Source organism: Cetorhinus maximus, chromosome 17 (assembly GCF_964194155.1).
Source record: "Cetorhinus maximus chromosome 17, sCetMax3.hap1.1, whole genome shotgun sequence".
NCBI classification, from domain to species: Eukaryota; Metazoa; Chordata; class Chondrichthyes; order Lamniformes; family Cetorhinidae; genus Cetorhinus; species Cetorhinus maximus.
The window spans coordinates 22,261,703-22,280,616 of NC_135895.1; positions in this window are offsets into that span (position 1 = coordinate 22,261,703).

Below are 18,914 nucleotides of genomic sequence, written 5' to 3' on the forward strand. Positions count from 1 at the left end.
ATGGCTGTTAGTGGTAGAGTGTTTAAAATTGGGAATGATCAAGAAGCCAGAATTGGCAGAGTATATATATCTAATGGGCTTGAAGGGCTGAAAGAGATTGTGGAATAGGGAGGGGTTAAGCCATGGAGGAATTTGAAATTCGGATGGAATTTTAAAATCAAAGTTCTGTTCAGCTGGTTCCTAGTGTAGATCAACGAACACAGGGGAAATTGATGAAAGTGCCTTGGTGTGAAATAGAGAGAGAGTGGTAGGAGAGAGACTGGTAGAGAGCAGAGAGATTTAGTGAGGGAATTCCAGCACATAATAGTCATAACAGCAGAAGGCATGGCCAGAAAACGTGGAGATGTGGAAGTCAGAAACAGTGCAAGGTCAGGATTGGAGGAGCTCAGACCTCCAAATGGCCCCTCTTCATGTGCTAGCTTTGGCAGTCAATAACACCAGGACCTGAATTTTTCCCTTGGCTGGTGCACGCGATCGGTGGACCCGCAACCAGTGGGAAACAGGTTGCCGCCTGCGATTGGCCCCTGACCGGGATTTCATGCTGGCTGGCCAATTAAGGCCCGCCCAGCATGAAATGCGTCTTCCCAATGGTCGGGAAGGGTGGGGGTGGGTGTGGGGGTGGGGGCCTGTCGGCCACCGGGTCCAATGGCGACCCAGCAGGCAATTTAAAAACTACACAGGCAGCTCCTTGAAGGCTGCCAGGGAAGAGCATATTTGCAGCGTTCTGAAGACCGAAGCTACGGCCTCAACAGCGACTGGAGACGTCAGGTGGCAGGGCAGGCCGGGTGGGCCCTCGGCCCCCAGGTTTTTGGACGAGTGTCTCACAGTCCTCCTAGAGACATTGGCTGCCAGGAGGGACACCCTCGTCCCCAGAGATGGAAGGAGGAGGCCACTACATCTGACAAAAAGCCCTTGGGAGGAGGTGGCATCACAGATCAGCAGCAGCCACAACGTCGTACGGCGCACATGGGTGCAGTGCCGCAAAAGGTTCAATAACCTGTTGTGCTTGGGGAGGGTGAGCACTGTGTTGGTATAAGTCAGTGTGGTGAAGTGTTAGGGTCTAGCCATCCCCCCATGGAACTCAGTCTGTCAATGATGCTGGAGCTGGCCAAGGAGCTGAGACCTGGCTTTGGTCTTATTTCTTCACCTGTGTATGTTTTCAGTTTAGTGTCCAAGACTTCCAATCTTAAAGGATGGGCTCCTTTATTCAAGTATCTGAATGTCTGTTCTCCAATGACGGACATCAACGCTCCAGTATCAACTTCCATCTTAATGGTTGTCCATTGTCCATTGACTGTAACGACTATTTGGATTGGTTCGGTTCTACCCATTTTCAGGCTATATAATGAATGGATGGCTGATTCTATTTCTCCTGGGGCAGAATTTTGCCCTTGGCGTGCAGGGTTGGTGGGGGCGGGTGGGGGCAGTGGGGAAGCTGACCACTACCTGTGATCAGCAGCGCTCCGCGATTTTGGCCCGCCCAGCGTGATACGCGGCCTGGGAATGAGCGCGAAGGGGTGGGCGGGGTGGGGGCGGGGGCATGATGTCAGCCGGGTCCAATGGTGACCCAGCGGCCGATTCAAATGTGGCCTGGGCAGCCCCTGGAATGCTGCCATGAAAGGACGCGGAAGTCTGGTCAATGGAAACCGTTGCGGGTGGACACAGCAGGTGGGAGGGCAGGCCGGCTGGGCAGCCAGCCCCTTGTTCCTCAGATGAGTGTCCTGCTGCCCTCCTGGAGGAGGTGGCAGCCAGGAGAGAAAGCCTTGTCCCAAAGGACGGGAGGAGGAGGCCCCCCCACCTCACCAAAAAGGCCGGGGAAGAGGTGACATCCAGGGTCAGCAGCCGCGATGTAGTGAGACGCACATGGGTGCAGTGCCAGAAGCACTTCAAAGACCTCCTGCGATTGGGAAGGGTGAGTGCCGTGTTGGCATGGGTCACTTTGCAGAACAGTTAAGAGCTGCCCATCCCCCCGTGGACCTCAGAGGAGTTAGAGTGTGAGCGGCAAATGTCAATGAGGCAGAATCTGGCCAAGGGGGTGAGCCCTGGCTGCTTGGACTGAGTGTCTTGCGGCTCAAGGGTCATGAATCAGCTGAGCCCTGCGAGGTGTTCCTCAGGTGGAGTTGGCCAGGCTGCAATGGGTCTGCAGGTACAGGGTGGACTAATCAATGCTGCTCTATCCTTTCAGGAGAAAACATCCCATAACAATGCCGAGAGGTCGTGGACTGACAGGGTACCCCCCCCGCCCACCCCCCACCCCACCCACCGCCCCCCACCACCCCGTTAACCCCCTCCATCTGCCCTGCCCCCACACACCTCCTCATCCTCACCCGCTATGAACAGGAAGCCTTGGAGCTCGAGAAGTGCCATGCACCTCGGTCAAGTAGATGCGGTGAGGTTGGGGTGCCAGAGGAAGGTAAGAGTGAGGTGAGAATTTCAATTATTGCTACCATTCCAGTGTTGTCTCTATATTGATGTGATCCTCAAACCCGGAGTCCCCATTGATAATCGAAAGACGAGGGCACCATGATGCATATCTCTGTTTCATCAGGGTGCCAAGCATACATGGTGTCAGTGTCATGACATAAACTGATGACATGTCCTTCTTCTCCCTTTTAGGTTCACCAGCAGCCAGTCATCATGAGGAGCCTGAAGGCCCACCCCTGACCCCAGAGGACCACCACACTCTCCAGTCACCTGCGTCACACCCTGTCTGTCAAGCAGGCATCAGCGCAGATACCAGCACCTCGGTGGGCATAACATCGCTGTGTAGTCTATCAGTACACATCGGTGAGGGCACTTCACACTGGCTTCAGGTGCAGGCAGTGACAGAGAATGCTCAGGGCGCTGGCAATCGGAGGACTGCTGGGGTCCAGGGCAATGCTCAGTCAATGGCTGATGAATGGCCTCTGGAGTCATTCATGAGGCAGCAACTGCTGGAAGTCCAGCAGAGTGTGTGGGAGGATCTAGCGGAGATACATGAGGGTATGTGTGCCATGGTCTCCATTGTGCAGGAGTCCCTGCGGAGCATAAGCACTGCATTGACCCTCATGGCCGAGCGCAACGCCTCCTCCATGGAGAGAGTGGTGACTCTCATGGAGAGGATCCTCCAGGTACTCAGTCAGGGGGTACCTGGGGATGCGCTCAGACCTGCAAGCCCTCACACCAGCAATGATCTCAGCTGGTCAGTGTCAGTGTGGGAGATGGATTGGGCACCCGGTATCCCAGCTAGGTGCCCGTCCATCAATGGTGAGCTGGGAGGTCCAATGCGACCTGACGTTGGCATACGAGCTGCATGTCGTCTCTGTGGGTTCTTCTCAGGGCGCTCCGGATGATGGCAGCAGCTCCTCTGCCCCTCTGCCAGTAACCGTGGCATCAGATGAGGTTGTGGCAACTGGGGAGATGCCAGCCATGGCACTGGCCACTCCCTCCCAGGCGGGGCCAGCACAGGCTCCACGGGCCAGAGGATGACTGCCAAGGTCATCAAGGCCAACAGGACAGCAGAGTGAGCAGGCTGTCTCCAATGTCGCTGCCAGCGAGGGGGGAGCAGCTAGACGTAGCACCTGCAAGCGAAAACTTAAAGCACCTTAATCACAACACGGCCTTATCATGGGTGATATTTGGTTCCCCCATTTTTCTTTACTTTTTTTAATGGTGTGATGGAAAACATCGTTTAATGTTCATTTCTGCAATGTTTCACATTCACAAGTAAATGAGATGTTATTTTGTGTAATTGGCCTCTGTATGCTTCATTTGTTCTGTAGGTGCAGGGTGCGATATGATTTTATGATGGATGTGTGTCTCCTGAAACTTTATTGCAAAGGCAAATAATGTATGTTGTTGACCAAGGAACTGGTCCTTTCAGGGATCGAGTATGCAGCCTGCAGCCCTGGCATGTGGTTGTTCCTATTTGGTAGTCGAGCTGAAGGAGTGTTGAATCAAAGTGTCCCGGGTGTCCCTGCCTCTCTGGAGGTTACCCAAGTCAGTGTCCATGCCCTCAGTGTTCTCACCGTGCTCGTCCTCGGACTCACTACTAGACTCATCATCTGATACCTGTGCCCCTGCATCAAGATCATCTACCTCCACTGCGTCCCCCCTTTCCAGTGCTAGATTGTGGAGAGTGCAGCATGCAACCACACTATCAGTCACACATGATCTGGGGGGTATTGGAGTGCACCCCTGAACGGTCCAGACATCGGAAGCTCATCTTGAGAAGGCCTATGTTTCTCTCTACCACCGCCCTTGTGGAGGCGTGGCTCCTATTGTACCGCTGCTTGGCCTCTGTTCTTGGATGGCGGAGAGGTGTCATGGGCCACCTTTTGAGGGATTAGCCCTTGTCACCCAGCAGCCATCCATGCAGTCGGGTTGGAGCACTGAAGAGCCTCGGCACCTGGGAATGCCTCAGGGTGTAAGCGTTATGGGAGCTGCTTGGGTACCTTGCACAGACTTGCAGAATCTGCATCCTACGGTCACACACAATCTGTACGTTCATGGAGTGGAAGCCCTTCCTGTTGATGAAGGCACTGGGCTCACCCGCTGGCATCTTGATGGCCACATGTGTACAGTTGATTACACCCTGGACACGGGGGAAGCCAGCAATCGCTTTGAAGCCTCTGGCTCGCTCTGTCTGGCTGGCCTCGTCCGTATGGTAAAGAATGAAAGTCAATGCATGGCTGAACAGGGCTCCTGTCACGAGTTTCATGCAACTGTGGACAGCCGATTGGGAGACTCCACACAGATCCCCCACTGACCCCTGGAAAGAGCCGGAGGCATAGAAGTTGAGGGCCACTGTGACCTTCAGCGCCACTGGCATGGGGTGTCCACCCACACATTCGGAGCTGATCTCAGGGCCGATCCCCTGACAAATGGAGGTCACAGTATCCCTTGAGAGACAGAGCCTCCTTCGGCAATGCACCTCAGACATATTGTGGTAGCTGCATCGCCGCCTATAAACCCTGGCAGCAGGATAGTGGCGTCTTCTGCGGCCCCTTCCGCCTTGGACTTCCTGTTGGCCCTGCGCCCCCTGTGCCTGTGTGTCTCCTCCCACAGGTCGCTCCCGTGGAAGCTGAATAGGGACACCTGGCCTCCTCTCCCCTCTGGCCCTCTCTTCCTCCTCAGAGGAGCTGCCTCCAGCAGAGACCACAATCCCCATTCCCAGGGTAAGGGAAGGCTATCTGATACCTGGAAGGCCCCACACAGTGTGAATCCTCCGGGGCCCCGGAAAACAACACTCAGTCCTGATCTGAAGACTCTAAATTCTCTGAATGGAGCTCTGAAGCAGGATGAAGCTGTCCTGTTCACAGGAGCAACCAGCAGCAAGTGATATCCTGCATCCCTCACTAATCACTTTGACAAGGCCACTGACCCTTCTTCTCCTGCCCGTGGATGAGGTTTTGCAAATTGTGGCCTGCCCGCCTACCCGTTTTGCCCAAGCGATGACCTGAAAATCGCACGGGTACGTGAAGTCGGAGACAATTGGTGTGCCAAGGGCCTTAACTGGCTTCTTAATTAATGGCGGGTGCGCCTCCATCTCCATCGCGCGCCCACCTAGTGAAATATTGTGAGTGTGCGCGTTGATGTCAGCACGCTCAGCCGAAGTCAATGCGCATTATTTAACGCTTGAGTGGGTCGGGCGGCGCCCGCCTGCCAAGCTAAAAATTCTGCTCCTGGTTCTTCCATGTGACCTATTTCACGATTTCTCCCTTTGTCTTTAAAATACTGTCTCAGCCGATCTCTGCAGTGTCGCCTCATGTGACCATAGCGGTGGCAGAAAAAGCATTCGACTTGTTTGAATTGTTGATCGCCCACTGGATACATATCTCTCATTCATTTTGTGGGTTTTCACTGTTGTACTGCTGTTTTTTACTGATCTGTACACAGGGGGCATTTCCCGCCTTTCTGTGGGGTCCGATGTTTTTGTGCCTTTTGTTGCCGGTCTGTCCCGCCCTACGGTGCCATTTTGTGCATCTCTTATAGCTTCCGAATTTCTAACAGCAGTCCCCATGGCTGTGGCTAATTCTAATGCCTTACTGAAGTCTAGGTTATCTTTGGCTAGCAAACGCCTTTGAATAGTATCAACTCCAATCCCACATATCAGTTGGTCTCTCAACATATCACTAATGAGCGTTCCAAATTTGCAATGTTCAGATAATGCCTTTAAAATGGCAACATAGTCAGCTATTGTCTCCCCTGGAAGCCTGTTCCTTGAATTTAACTTGAAGCGCTGCTTAGTGACTGAGGGCTTTGGTCTCAGGTGGTTATGTACAATTTTTATTAACTCGTTGAAGGTCTTTGAGTTGGGGGTGTTAGGTGATGTAAGGCTGCAGATCAACCCGTACGTTTTGCTCCTGCATGTGGACGAAAGAATCACCTTCTTCTTTTCCTCCCCCGTGATGTCGTTAGCGGGAGAAAAGAACACTAGACATTCGACATACTGAGACCAGCCATCTGAAATGGGGTCGAATGGTTCGATGCTCCCAAACCGCGGCATCATGAACGACTGCAAGGTGACTGCGCTTCCGATGGGCTTTCCAGTTAATGACGAATTCAGGTGCTTGGCTTACCGCAGCTTTCTTGACTGCCGTCGATTGATGCATATTTTGCCTTCCGCAGAGTTAACCTCTTTCTGGGGTCTCTTATAGTTTTCTGTCCATAGCCATTTTTCTTGATGTAGCTCTTTAAATGTATTGTCACTTTAAGAGCAGTCACGTTTTTTTTTCGACTCCGTCTCTGCAGCTGTCAGCTTTCCTGTGCTGGGTTTCGTGCTCTTATTGAGTTTTGGTGGGATCCCCGCGATCGCAATTCTGCAGGGTTTATTTTCTTTTCTCTTTCTTTTCAAATTTAAAGCTGCAGCACTGATTTCTGCTCGGATTGCCGTCTGTTTTACAAATTAAGTACAGATTCTCTTTCTAATGTTTTGCTTACCCGTCTTGTGGATTCTCACTCAGGGGTCTTACAATTTTTCATCTCTGTGGCCAGTTTTATGTCTTAGGTCCATGGGTTCACTAGGCGAGTAAACTCGAAATGCACCCCCCCCCACCCATGTATACTTGCAAGTTGATGCTCGCTATCGATAACAGAGAGAGACCGACATAAGAACAAGCTATGATTGTTTATTTCAACAGAATGCAGGTCACTAAATCCTTTTGTGTTCCCACAACCACCTCCAGCTCTAGACTTACAGTTAACCAGTTGCCTGGGCTGTAAAGTGATTGGTCAGTACTGTCACATGGTTAGTCCACTTGCATTCTCTTAAAGGTACATGGTACTCCACTTTACCACACTAACCCCCACCCAGAACTCATACCTGGATCCTTCAGTTTGTATGGCTTAGCGTTACACCATGTAATGCCTTTGCCCATGTTTTTAATTTTGCTTTTATAATTTCCAAAATAATGTGTGCCATAACGACTTCCTTGTTCATGAGCATCACATTACCTAACTTCACAGGTAACATATATTTTGTAGCCAAAGTCCAGCAACCTTATATTAGAAAAAAGTAGTGGAGACCAAATTAGAGAAATGTTTGCATTTCCTCGGGCTCTAAGGTAGACTGGAAAGTTAAACAGAAACAAGGTGGAGGAAGAAAATGATGTGGGACTTGGAAATGCCTTATTTCTACCCAGAGGAGGATCAAACAAGACTTTCAAAAAGGACCTGAGTTGGTGGAATTTTCTCCGACCCCACATGAATCAATGGAGATCGAGCCCATGGCATAAACTCCCATGCTAGAATCCCAGTGGCTCCCTCCTCCTTCTCACACAGTGATCTGAATGCCAGGATAAATCATTACTTTTTTCAGGTTGCTCCTTTTAAAACGTTTTGGGGGTGGTGTGCTAAGGGCGGGGCAGTGAATCTGTCAGATAGAGGGCACCCACCAGCTGCATTCTTAAGCAGTTGTCTGGCATCTTGTCTTCTGCCCTCTGCTTTCAACAGTGCGGGCTCCCAAGGTACTGGCGCAAAGAATGTAAAATAGATGACATTCCCTGACCTTGGATATACCATTATTCAGGAATAGAAGTGAGTGGCAGAGCAGAATTTGGCTATGCGCAAGATTTGTCAAATCTGAGGATTTTCCAGTCCAGAATACTTTAAACCAGAGAAAAATTAATGTAGTCATATATATTAATGCTATGTTATTGCCCATATTGAAAGCTGAAATTGCTTATTTAGAGTAACTGATAATGGTCACTCACTCAGTGGTGATTGTGCTTTTAAATTTTCCTTTGTAAGCTATCTTTGTGATTTCAGATTTTTGGGGAGAGGGAACAAGAAATTGTTGACTGAATAAGGTGCAAGAGAAGTCAAACCAACATAACTGTTGTCCTTTAGACGAGCTCAGAGAGCTGGGTGAAACACCAGTATGTTCCTAACAGCTTTTCAATTATGTAATTGTGCTCTATTTACCCTGGAGTCTCACAATCCAATATTAGAAAAAGATTTATAAATGCTGCTAGGCCCGACGCAACCAGAGACAATATAAAATTGAATCCTAGCAGGCACACTTCAGCTATGAGAATTTGTAACCCTGCAGTTATTACGATGAAATGGAGCTCCTAGGAAGGAGATACTATCAGGTTAGACCACTTGATTGATAGAGACGGAGCCAGAAATACCTGTTTAGAAACATTTTTGATCCAATATTATATGGCGTTTAAGAGGGACTTATGAAACTGATAGTGAGACATTAATTTGACATCCCCACTACATGAAAGAGTAATTGTCTATTTTGAAAACCTTAACTCTGGAACTGTGGAATGTTTTTGTCATTTGATTCAGCAGCATTCCCTCTGCCTGAACAAACTGCAACACAATTTTAAGCTTTGATTTTGTTTCCTTTTGCAAAAAGTGATAATAAGTTTTACTCTTCCAGCTGTTCATTGTATTTCAAATGTTTCGGATCGCAGGGAAAATCAAACTGCGTAAGTGTTTTTAAAATACGTTTTGCGCCCTTAACTATTCTCCGTATTTATTAACGGCTTAAAGGATGGGATAGAAAGCCGCAAAGATAAGTTTGCTGATGCCACAAAGTTAGGCAGCATTGTAAGTTTAGATGGAAGCAGAAAGTTACCAACTGATAGATTAAATGAATAGGCAAAACTGTGGCAATGGATTTCAATGTATGCAAATGTGAGGTCATCCACTTTGAACCTAAAAAGAACAGGCTACTTTCCAAGTGGCGAAAAGTTAGAAACAGTGGAAGTCCAAAGAGACTTGGGAGTCCACGTACATAGATAATTAAACTGTCATAAATAGTTACAGAAAATAATCAAAAAGGCTAATGGAATTTATATCTAGAGGATTAAGATACAAGGGGGTAGAAGTCATGCTTCAGCTATGCAAAGCCCTGGTTAGACCACACCTGGAGCACTAGGAGCAATTCTGGCCACCACACCACCACACCTCCTACCCAGAGGGATATCTTGGCCTTAGAAGGAATGCAGCGTAGATGTACCAGAATGATACCTGGGTTCTAAAGGTTAAATTAACAGGAGTGATTAGACTAACTAGGGTTGTGTTCCATTGAATTTAGAAGGTGAAGGACTGGCTTGATCAAAGATTTCAAGATATTATGGGAGACAGAAAGGGCAGATAGAGGAAAACCATTTTCGTTGGTTGGGAATTCTCACACTAGGGGGCATAATCTAAAAATTAAGGTCAGATCTTTCAGGAGTGAAATTAGGAAACTTTCTACGCATGAAGGGTGGTGGAACTTCGGAACTTTCTTCCACAAATGGCAATTGCCGCTAGATTAATTGTTAATTTGAAATCTGAGGCAGATATTTTTTGTCAACCAAAGGTATTAAGGAATATGGAGCAAAAAATCCATATGAAAATGTAATTAAGTCATGATCTCATCGAACATTGGAATAGGCTCGAGGAGCTAAATGGTTTGCTTCTGTTCCTTTGTTTCTGTGCGATCCCGCTGGTTCTATATTCATGATTTCAACACAGAAGAACTCACTGAGGTTCAGAATGTTACGTCTACAAAATGAACTGGCTAGGTTTGCTAACCTATCCTGAAATATTAACCTAGAAATTCAATGGTGCTACACCCAGTTAACAAAGATGAAACATTCACAAAAGCCTCCAAAGTAGCAGGGCGGTGAGTATTACTACTTTCCTTGTTGGAAGGGTGCTGCCTGCTATATTGGGATAAGCATCAAAAAAAGTGTCTGGCCCTGCTGGTTCCAGAGTACTTGGGATTGCTGCTGACCAGAATCAATTTTCCACCCCCCTCCAAACCCCTCCAAACCCCCACAAACCACACATCGCTCATCCCCCCAACTCTGTTCTCCCCGTCTCTTGTCCGGGGTTTAACTGAGAGCCGCAGCAGGCAAGGCAGGCAACCCAACATTGTGCGCTTCCACTGGCAGAGCTGCTATTGGGGGGCACAAGAGTATGGGCAGTTCATCCTGAATATTTAGATGCTATCACTGACCACCGTCTTTGGGTGCAGGGATCATTCCAATTGGTGCTTTAAAAATAGCTCAAAGGAAATCCTAGGTATAGGCTGGAATTTTCTGCTCCCGTTGGCGGCGGGTGTCATGGTGGGCAGGGCGGGGGTGGGAGGAGGAAAATTCGGCGGGAGGGGCAGAAATCAGATTTACGCTGGCATGAAATCACAGCTGGATCACCCACTGGTTTCCGCCATGGTGGATCATAAATCCTGCTGGAGGCTGGCATGAACCTGATTTGTATCTCGCTAATAGGATGAAAGGAAGGCCCGACTGGAATCGTCCTTCCCCCCCCCAATGCCCGATTTACCGTTACGCCGGCAGAAGCCAGGGCTTCCGTTAGAGCCTTGCTCAGACCGTGGACATCCGGGCAGAAGAAGATGCCAGAGGCCTACAGCTACCAGACCCTGAAGGAACACATGCGCCGCATGCTGGGTGGATCCTCATGCGCATGGCACCGCCGCGGAGCAGCTCTCGCAAGGTGGGAGGTCTCCATGCAGTAGCTTCGACTTCGCTGAGGCTTTGGAACTTCACGGACTTCACCATGGGCTCGCACCGTCTTCCATGGCCTCCGTTGATTCTTCAGATTTGCTCCAGAACTTCGTCATCGGCTGGTACGGATGATCAGTGAGGCGGAGGGAGGGTGAGAGGAAGGTCTAGGCGTGAGTGGGAGAGGAAAGTGTACCAGGGTGTGGGGGGGTGATGGGGGGTGGGGGGGATGGTGTTTGGGAGCAGGGATGAAGGTGTCGTTGGGGGGGGGAGTGATGTTGGAGGAGGGGGTCGAGGCAAGGGGGGTGTCAGGGGGGTGAAGTTGGGGGAGGAGGAGGTTGACCAGGGCAGGGAGGCAGTATGGGGATAGGAAGGAGTACAAGGGGAGGAAGGAGACTGGAGAGGGGGAAGGCTAATGGGGGGGGAATGGTGCAAGTGGGGAGGTAGGTGTAAGAGGGGAGCAAGGTGTAAGCGAATACATTCAGAAGGTCGAAGGTGTCCAGGGGGAGGATGGAGTATGGGGGGAGGAAGGGGTAAGGGTGGAGGAAGGGGTAAGGGGGGAGGAGTGTTGGGGAGGTGTGGAATGTCCAGGTGAACGTGCAAGGGAGGGGTCTGTGGAGTCAATGACTGCCTCCTGGGGAGCGAACTGAGGGTGGGCATGGTAGGAGGGAATGGTTAGGGCAACAAGGGCAGAGAGAGCTGGTAGGTTGGGAGGGGGAGGGTGCGACGGTGTCGGCAGAAGGGACAGCGAGGGCGGTTGGTGGGGACACAAAGATAAACATGGACATGGGGAGTGGGAAGGAGGAGGTCAGGGAGGTCAGTGTGGATGAGGTGGGATTATCAGAAAGGTAGGAAACGTGCACGTTCACCTGGACAGCCTGGAATGCCAAGGGTCCGGGGTGGAGGGTTAAGGTGGGGATGTTGAAGGCTATGCCAGTGGGGTGTATGGCTATGGGGGAAAGGGCATGGGTGACTGGGGGAGGGGAAAGGATGGGGGAGCTCATGAGGAACTTGACCACTACCATCTTTTCAAAGTCGAATGTCAGCACAGCCTTGTGTTGGACGGGCACAGGTGCTGCATGGGAGTGCGACCAGTGGGTGGGCGGAGATGCAGGTCAGCTCAGATGGACAACTGAAAGGGAGCTCCAGCAGGCAACACTGGAAATGCTTTGGACAGTGAGATGAGTGTGCTGGCCCTGTTGAATTTGGCATGCGTGCCCTGGCTTGCTTAGGCTGTCCTCCTGTGGGCCAGCTGCTCCCTCTGCAATGACAGAGGATAAGGTTGAGGGGGTTACAGGCAAAGGGGACTTGGAGGGAGCAGACAGCCTCTGAGATTCCTGAGTGGATGACCCAGGGGTGTCCAGTTCCTGCTCCTCCTCCCTTGGGGTGTCTGAGGGCCCTGCCTGAGTCCTTGAGGGGAAGCAGCACTCTGAAGGGACATTGAGGTGCCCTGTTTCCCCATCACATTGTCACTGTAGGAACTCACCCATGGCTACTGTGATGGAGTGCAGGTTTGTGCGCATATTCGCTTTCTGCTGGACTGGAGTCTCAATGGCATCCACCATCCTTCCCATGGAGACTTCCATGTGCACACATGTGGGCACCACTTCATCGGAGAGCTGGTGCACCCACTCCTCCAATTTGCGAGCCACTCTGTTGAGGGCCTCCAACAGCTCTGTGTGATGTTCCCCCGCCTTTTGCTAACTCTCCACAATGAGTTGGAAGGCTGAATCCAGAGGTTCATCATCTGACTCAGGCCTCATAGATGCCTCTTCCCCAGCAGTCCTCCGAGTGCCAGAGAGCTCAGCTGAACTTGCCTCCTCCTGCTACGGACACGTGTCCGTGCAGTGACCATCAGACTGTGAACCTGTGAACCTGAGCCTGCTGTAGATCTAGGTCCCACCGAGGTGTGTTTGCACTGGTGGAGGGTATGGGTAAGCTCTGTGATGTGTCATCCTGGCTGCTTATTTCCAGCTCTTCAATGGAGGAGATAAGCTCTTTGCTGGAGGTGAGAGCCTGGATGGAGCTAAGGGACTGGCTGAGGGTATCAGCCGCTTGGCAGAGCTCCCTGTGAACCAAAGTAGACATAATTAATGCATGGCAGCAGAGTAAAAAGCAGGAGAGAGAGCACTCACAGTTGTGTTGAGAGAGGGGTGTTGGCGTGCAGGATCCTCATGAGGGTGTTCATCATCTACCTCACCATCGCCGCAGGCACAGTCAATGTCCTCACTAGTCAGTGCGATGGAGCACTCCTCAAGGCGAGAGAGGGACCTAATGTCAGTCACTCCACCCCCAGTCTGGGACCTTTCCGTCCTGTTGTGAGCCAGCTTCTTCTGCATGAAAACAGATGGAGAGAGTGAGAGCAGGAATAATGCCATGGCAGATGAAAGGACTCATGGAATGTTTGTTGGTGAGCAGAGCCATGGATGGGATGAGGATGTGAGCTCCAGATGATATGAGCCCGATGGAGATGTGAGGGTGTGTGTGAGAGTTAGTGGTGTTGTCCCTTGAGGTGTGAGATCCCTGTGGATATGTGATGGGTTTGTGAGCGGGTGACTTGAGAGTGACGAGGGGTTGATCTCCTCTGGCAGAACGGATGAGAGGATTCATCCCCTTCCTGCACTGGATGGCTGACCTCCTCTGTGCTCTGTTGGCACTGACCACTACTGCTATCGCCTCCAAGCCAGATTGGTGACTCCGGTGGACCGCCTATGGCCAGGGTGGGGGTAGAGGAGTTCACAGCAGCCATCCAGCAGGTGCCCCAGGTAGGCATCACTAAATTTGAGGGCTGCCTTCACCTTTGCTTTACTGGCTATCTGTCGCCTGGAGCAGTCCTTGTCTGTAGACATGAAGTAGGCTGCGCTCGGAGGGAGGAGGCACTGAGGTGATGGCATGGCGGACAAATCTGAGCTTGCCGCCAGCGATCCGGTGTGTTTCCAGTGAATGCATTATTAATGAGGTGGGACACAATGGGAAATGGACGATATGGTGCCAAAATCCGTTATTGCGGTTGGTGGATATAATGTCGTTTTCCATGCCCATTACCATTCTGGAATGATTCCGCCCATAGTGCTTTCCTTATCCACTACAGATAAATATTACATGGACTAAATAAATTTCTAAGCAAAATGGGGAGAAGGGCTTAATTGTCCATCAACATTTTTGAATCTGAGGTGGAGACACATATGAAGTTTCAGTTTATTCTTTTGCTATTAGCATTTTTCATTCTTTACAAACTATGGGCAGAATTTTCTGCCTGGAGGGCGGGTGGGCCCGACCCAATCTCCAGCGGGCGGGGAGCCAATCCCCGCTGGAGAAGCGGGCCCCGCCTCCATTTTAAGTGGGCGGGCCAATTAAGGCCGGCCCAGCGTGACGCCCAGCGGGAAGTGCTATGCGCTTCCTGTGCGGGCGGTGAGGGGGGGGATTCTCCAAAAGCAAGAGTGCGCTCTTTCACGCATGCACACGAAAGAGCGCACATCTCCCTGAGGCTAAGTGTTGCCTCAGGGAGATCGCTTACACTTGTACAAACATTAAAAATAGAAAAATGAAAAAATCCTTAACATGTACCCCTCATGTGACAATGTCACATGAGATGGGACATGTTAATAAATTTCATTTAAACTTTATTAAAGTTTTTAAAATCCTGCATGAAACCTCATCCCGCCGGTGGATGAAGTTTCCTGTTTTTTCTATTGCCCGCCGGGGCTCCTGGCCTGCCCGCCAACCTTAAGGATGGACGGGCAGGTCCTTTAATTGTTTTAATTATCCTGTCAATGGCTTCAATTGGCCATTGACAGGTCAGCGGGCACACAGCTGATTTGGCTGCAGGCCCACCTTCCTGAAAATTTAAATGGGACGGGATGACGTCAGGCAAACCCCCGACGTCATCCTGTGTAATTTTGCGTGTCGGCGAGCAGGCCCCGCCCCCTGCTTGCCGACGGCACAATTCAGCCCTATATCTACAATAGTTTAATTATATTTAGGCGGATCCATTTCATAAGAAAATTAAACTCAGGTCTTTTATTCATAATCACAATAGCATTAACTTACATTTTATACAGTGCCTTTAATGGGGAACAAATTAAGGCACTTGACTAATGGCACATTCTTTCTAGCAATTGCTGTTTATATAAAGAATCATTTTTATGTTCTCAGTATGAACTGCAAAAGGAGGCTTTGCAGTAACCACTTAAAATACATAATAACATAAAATCCAACTTCGAAATGTTATTTATGACGTCAATAATATTCTGCAAAGAGCTTTTTGAAATGAATAGCTTTGTTTCCAGAAAAATTGCCTCAGAAAAATTTGAAGTGTTCACACTTTTCAGTATTAAGGGGAAGTGAGACCAGCAATGCCAGGCATGCTCTGTTAATAAGAACATAAGAGCATAAGAAAAAGGAGCACGAGTAGGACATTTGGCCCCTCACGCCTTCTCCACCATTCAAGAAGATCATGGCTGATCTGATTGTGGCCTTAACTCCAATTTCCTGCCAACCCCCATAACCCTTGATTTACTTGTCCATTAAAAATCTGTCTAAATGTGGTAATTTTGGTTTTATGTAATGTGTAGTATACCTTTAAGAAGGATTTTATAAAGGAAGATCACATGATCTTATGTAACCAATAGCGGAGTAGCGCGGGCTACCTCTGTAGTGAGTAGCCTGAGTTAGTAGGCAGAAGTATGGAGGCAGGGTTTGAGTTGAAAGCACACACGTGTAGTTGCTGTGTACCTTTGTAAATAAGCAGAATGCGTTTCACCTAAGATCTGTCTGCTGGTCAACTCTGTCTATTGTACCAACTTGGCCATCCCAAAACAAGCGTGCAACCCGGATCCACAAGTCCCAACAAACTGGTGACCAGGATCCAACACTAACTAAGCCTTGAATATATTCAATGACCACTGCTCTTTGGGGTAGAGAAGAAATTCCTCATCTCCTTCTTAATTGGGAGACCCCTTATCTTGAAACAGTGCTAGATCCCCCCAAGGTGGTCATTTTTGTGGTCAATCTTCAAACAATTACGTTAACAGCCATCAACACAGGTACTGGTAATTGTGGCCTGCTGGCTTGAACCTCTTCAGCTAATGGTGGTGAGTCTGAGGAAGCTGTATTAAAGTAGAGCTTAGGCTTCTTACCTAGGAACAGGCTCTCAATGGAAATTACTGTTCAGGAATTTCAGACACTAGCTGCAATTGTACAGTTTAATCATTTGTTTGTAAATTTTAGAACTTTTTGATGTTTTTATTACATTGCAAACTTTATTTCTGGTACTACAAGCTCAGTAGAGAAAACAAGATTTTGGGCTCAGAAAATCTGTTATTATTGGCATGATTGGACGCATGTGAACAAAGCAAATTTTGCTCCTTTGCACAACACATTATGAACGTGCCTATGGGTGAACCATGGGCAAATGTTCCCACAGGCAGTCTGTGCAGACTGTTAATATTATTAAAAAGTGACTGAGTTTACCCAGGTGAGTTTTCCATCACAACTGTGGGCAGATGATAGATGAAATGTTGGTTTAAAATCAATCTCCTCTGCACTTGAAGACTAGAGTAGGGTGTTATCATACAACACTGACTGATTTTATGATAACGCTTGCCAACCTTATTGAATTATTTGAAGATGCAACAAAAACGATGAACAGAGGTAATGCAGTAAGCATAACATTCTTGGGCTTTTCAAAAGGGGCCTTCAATAAGGCATTGCATAGAAAACACATAACTAAACTCAGAACAAGAGGAGTCAGGGGTCAAGTGGCAGATTGGATAGCAACCTGGATAAAACAGGAAACATAGGGCTGGATTTTCACATTTTGGAGACAAGAGCGGGTGTGGATGCACATTGTAGATTGTATTCCCGGAGGGTGTCACCGGATCCCAGTGCCTCGAAAACAGGATTTTCAAAGGGAGGGTGGGAGGTAGCAAGCAGGAACCTGGGCTCCTCCAATTAACTGGTTGTTGAGCTCGTCAACAGGCCTTAAATTTTCAACTGGGTGCGGGGGAACACACAGTGTCTGGGACACGTCAGGGTGCAGCAGAACACAGTGGAGGGCCATGAGATCTAATAGATACAATGGTCAACGTGTTTAAGTAGCAGAGAATGATGCTCAGCTATGCAACCAGTGGCCGTCATTGGTACTGCGAGGCTCAAAAATTGAGCAATGAGTGATAGGACTCCTGAGAGGGACATGAGGCTGCTGGTTCCACTTGGCAGGAGAGGTTGGCAGCGGAAGTCCTGTTGAATGAACCACCGACAGCTGAGGGAGTTGAAATGAGAGCAAGCTCCTCTGACATTGGACAGAGTAGCGAGGAGGAGCCTCAGCAGATGGCCAGGAGGAGGCTAGAGGAGCACAGCGAGGGACTGCAAAGGGAAGAAGGCACTAACCAGAGTTGGTTACCTCCAAATGACAGAGCATCAGTTCCATGGGAGGCTGCACCTATTCAGGCAGATGGTCCTGGATATTTGCATTCTGGTCCACAATGACCTGATGTCTTGCAGCGACCATGGTAGTTCCCTACCTGCAGCCACCAAGTCATTGTGGTGTTGAGTTTTTACACTCCAGATCTTTCCAGGGGTCAGCTGAGGACCAGGCTGGCATCTCACAGTCAGCAGCTCATCACACCATCAGGTGGGTCATGGATGCCCTATTCCAGAGGGGAATTGCATCTATTTTGAGCCAGCGCAGGTATAGAGGACATTGGAGTTTGCTGCCATCCATGGATTCTCTCAGGTCCAAGGGAATCATTGATTACACCCACATAGCTATCAAGGCACCAACAGACCAGCCAACCACATTCCTCAACAGCAAAGGCTCCATTCACTGAATGTCCAGCTGGAAGTGCATCGCGCAGGCGTGCGCCTAGGCAGCCGTCATGATTCCTTTATCCAGGCCCCAGGCACCCAACCTCTTTAGACCAACATCCAGGCTCTGTGGGTGGCTATTTGGAGATAAGGGTTATCCTCTGAAGAGGTGGCTCCTGACACCAGTCCGGTACCCAGACATGGATGGAGAGAGACACTATAACCAGAGCCATCTACTAACATGAAACTGTATTGAACAGACCATCTTGAAGATGTGTTTCCATTGCCTTGACCACTCAGGTGATCCCCAATCCCCCTCCCCCCACCCCAGTATGAGCCAACCAGGCTGTCTCATCTTATAGTCATTTGCTGCAGATTGCCAAATATGACTATATAAAGAGGATTGCGGCTGGATGAAGAGGAGGACCTGAAGTGCCTCTTTTTCTCACAGGTGGATGGGGAGGGGGAAGGAGAGGGAGAGGAGGACTAAGGGGGAGCTGCTGTGGAACCCAATGCCCAGGCATTGGAGAAAGACAGCCAAGGCCATCCCAGGCCTCACAGCAATCACCAATTTGCCTGAGTGACTCTCAGTCCTATGGCAGATGACATCGAAACACAATTTGCAGCAGAAAAAGACATTATCCAGCAAGCATTCACATCTGAATGACCCCATCGCCACTCAAATAGTCACACCAGGCCAATTAGGACCTTTGCATTTTAAAATTCTGTCGCTTTACTGAAGCTGATGCGAAGCAGGGCAGGACCTGGAAATGTCCAGTCGTTGGGTTTCCTAACCTGGGTTGAGTAGGTTTTAAAGATCGTTACACAGACTGGCAAAAGTGATGTTCCACAAAAGTTGGTGCTGGTGTTCAACATTTACATAAACAATTTGGACTCGGGAATTGGAAGTACAATTTAAAAATCTGTGGACGACACCAAATTCAGGTAAAGTAAATACAGAGAAGAAGTGTGACAATATACAGGAACGTGTTAATGTTCTTGCAGAATGGGTATATTATTGGCAAGAGGACTTCAGTATAGAGAAGTTCATTTTGGTAGGATGAATAAGGAGGTCACATCCTCCTTGGAAAATAAATGTCTAAATGGTTCAGAGAAGCAGAGCAATCTGAGGTACAGATACTCATATCACCGAATGGAACACTC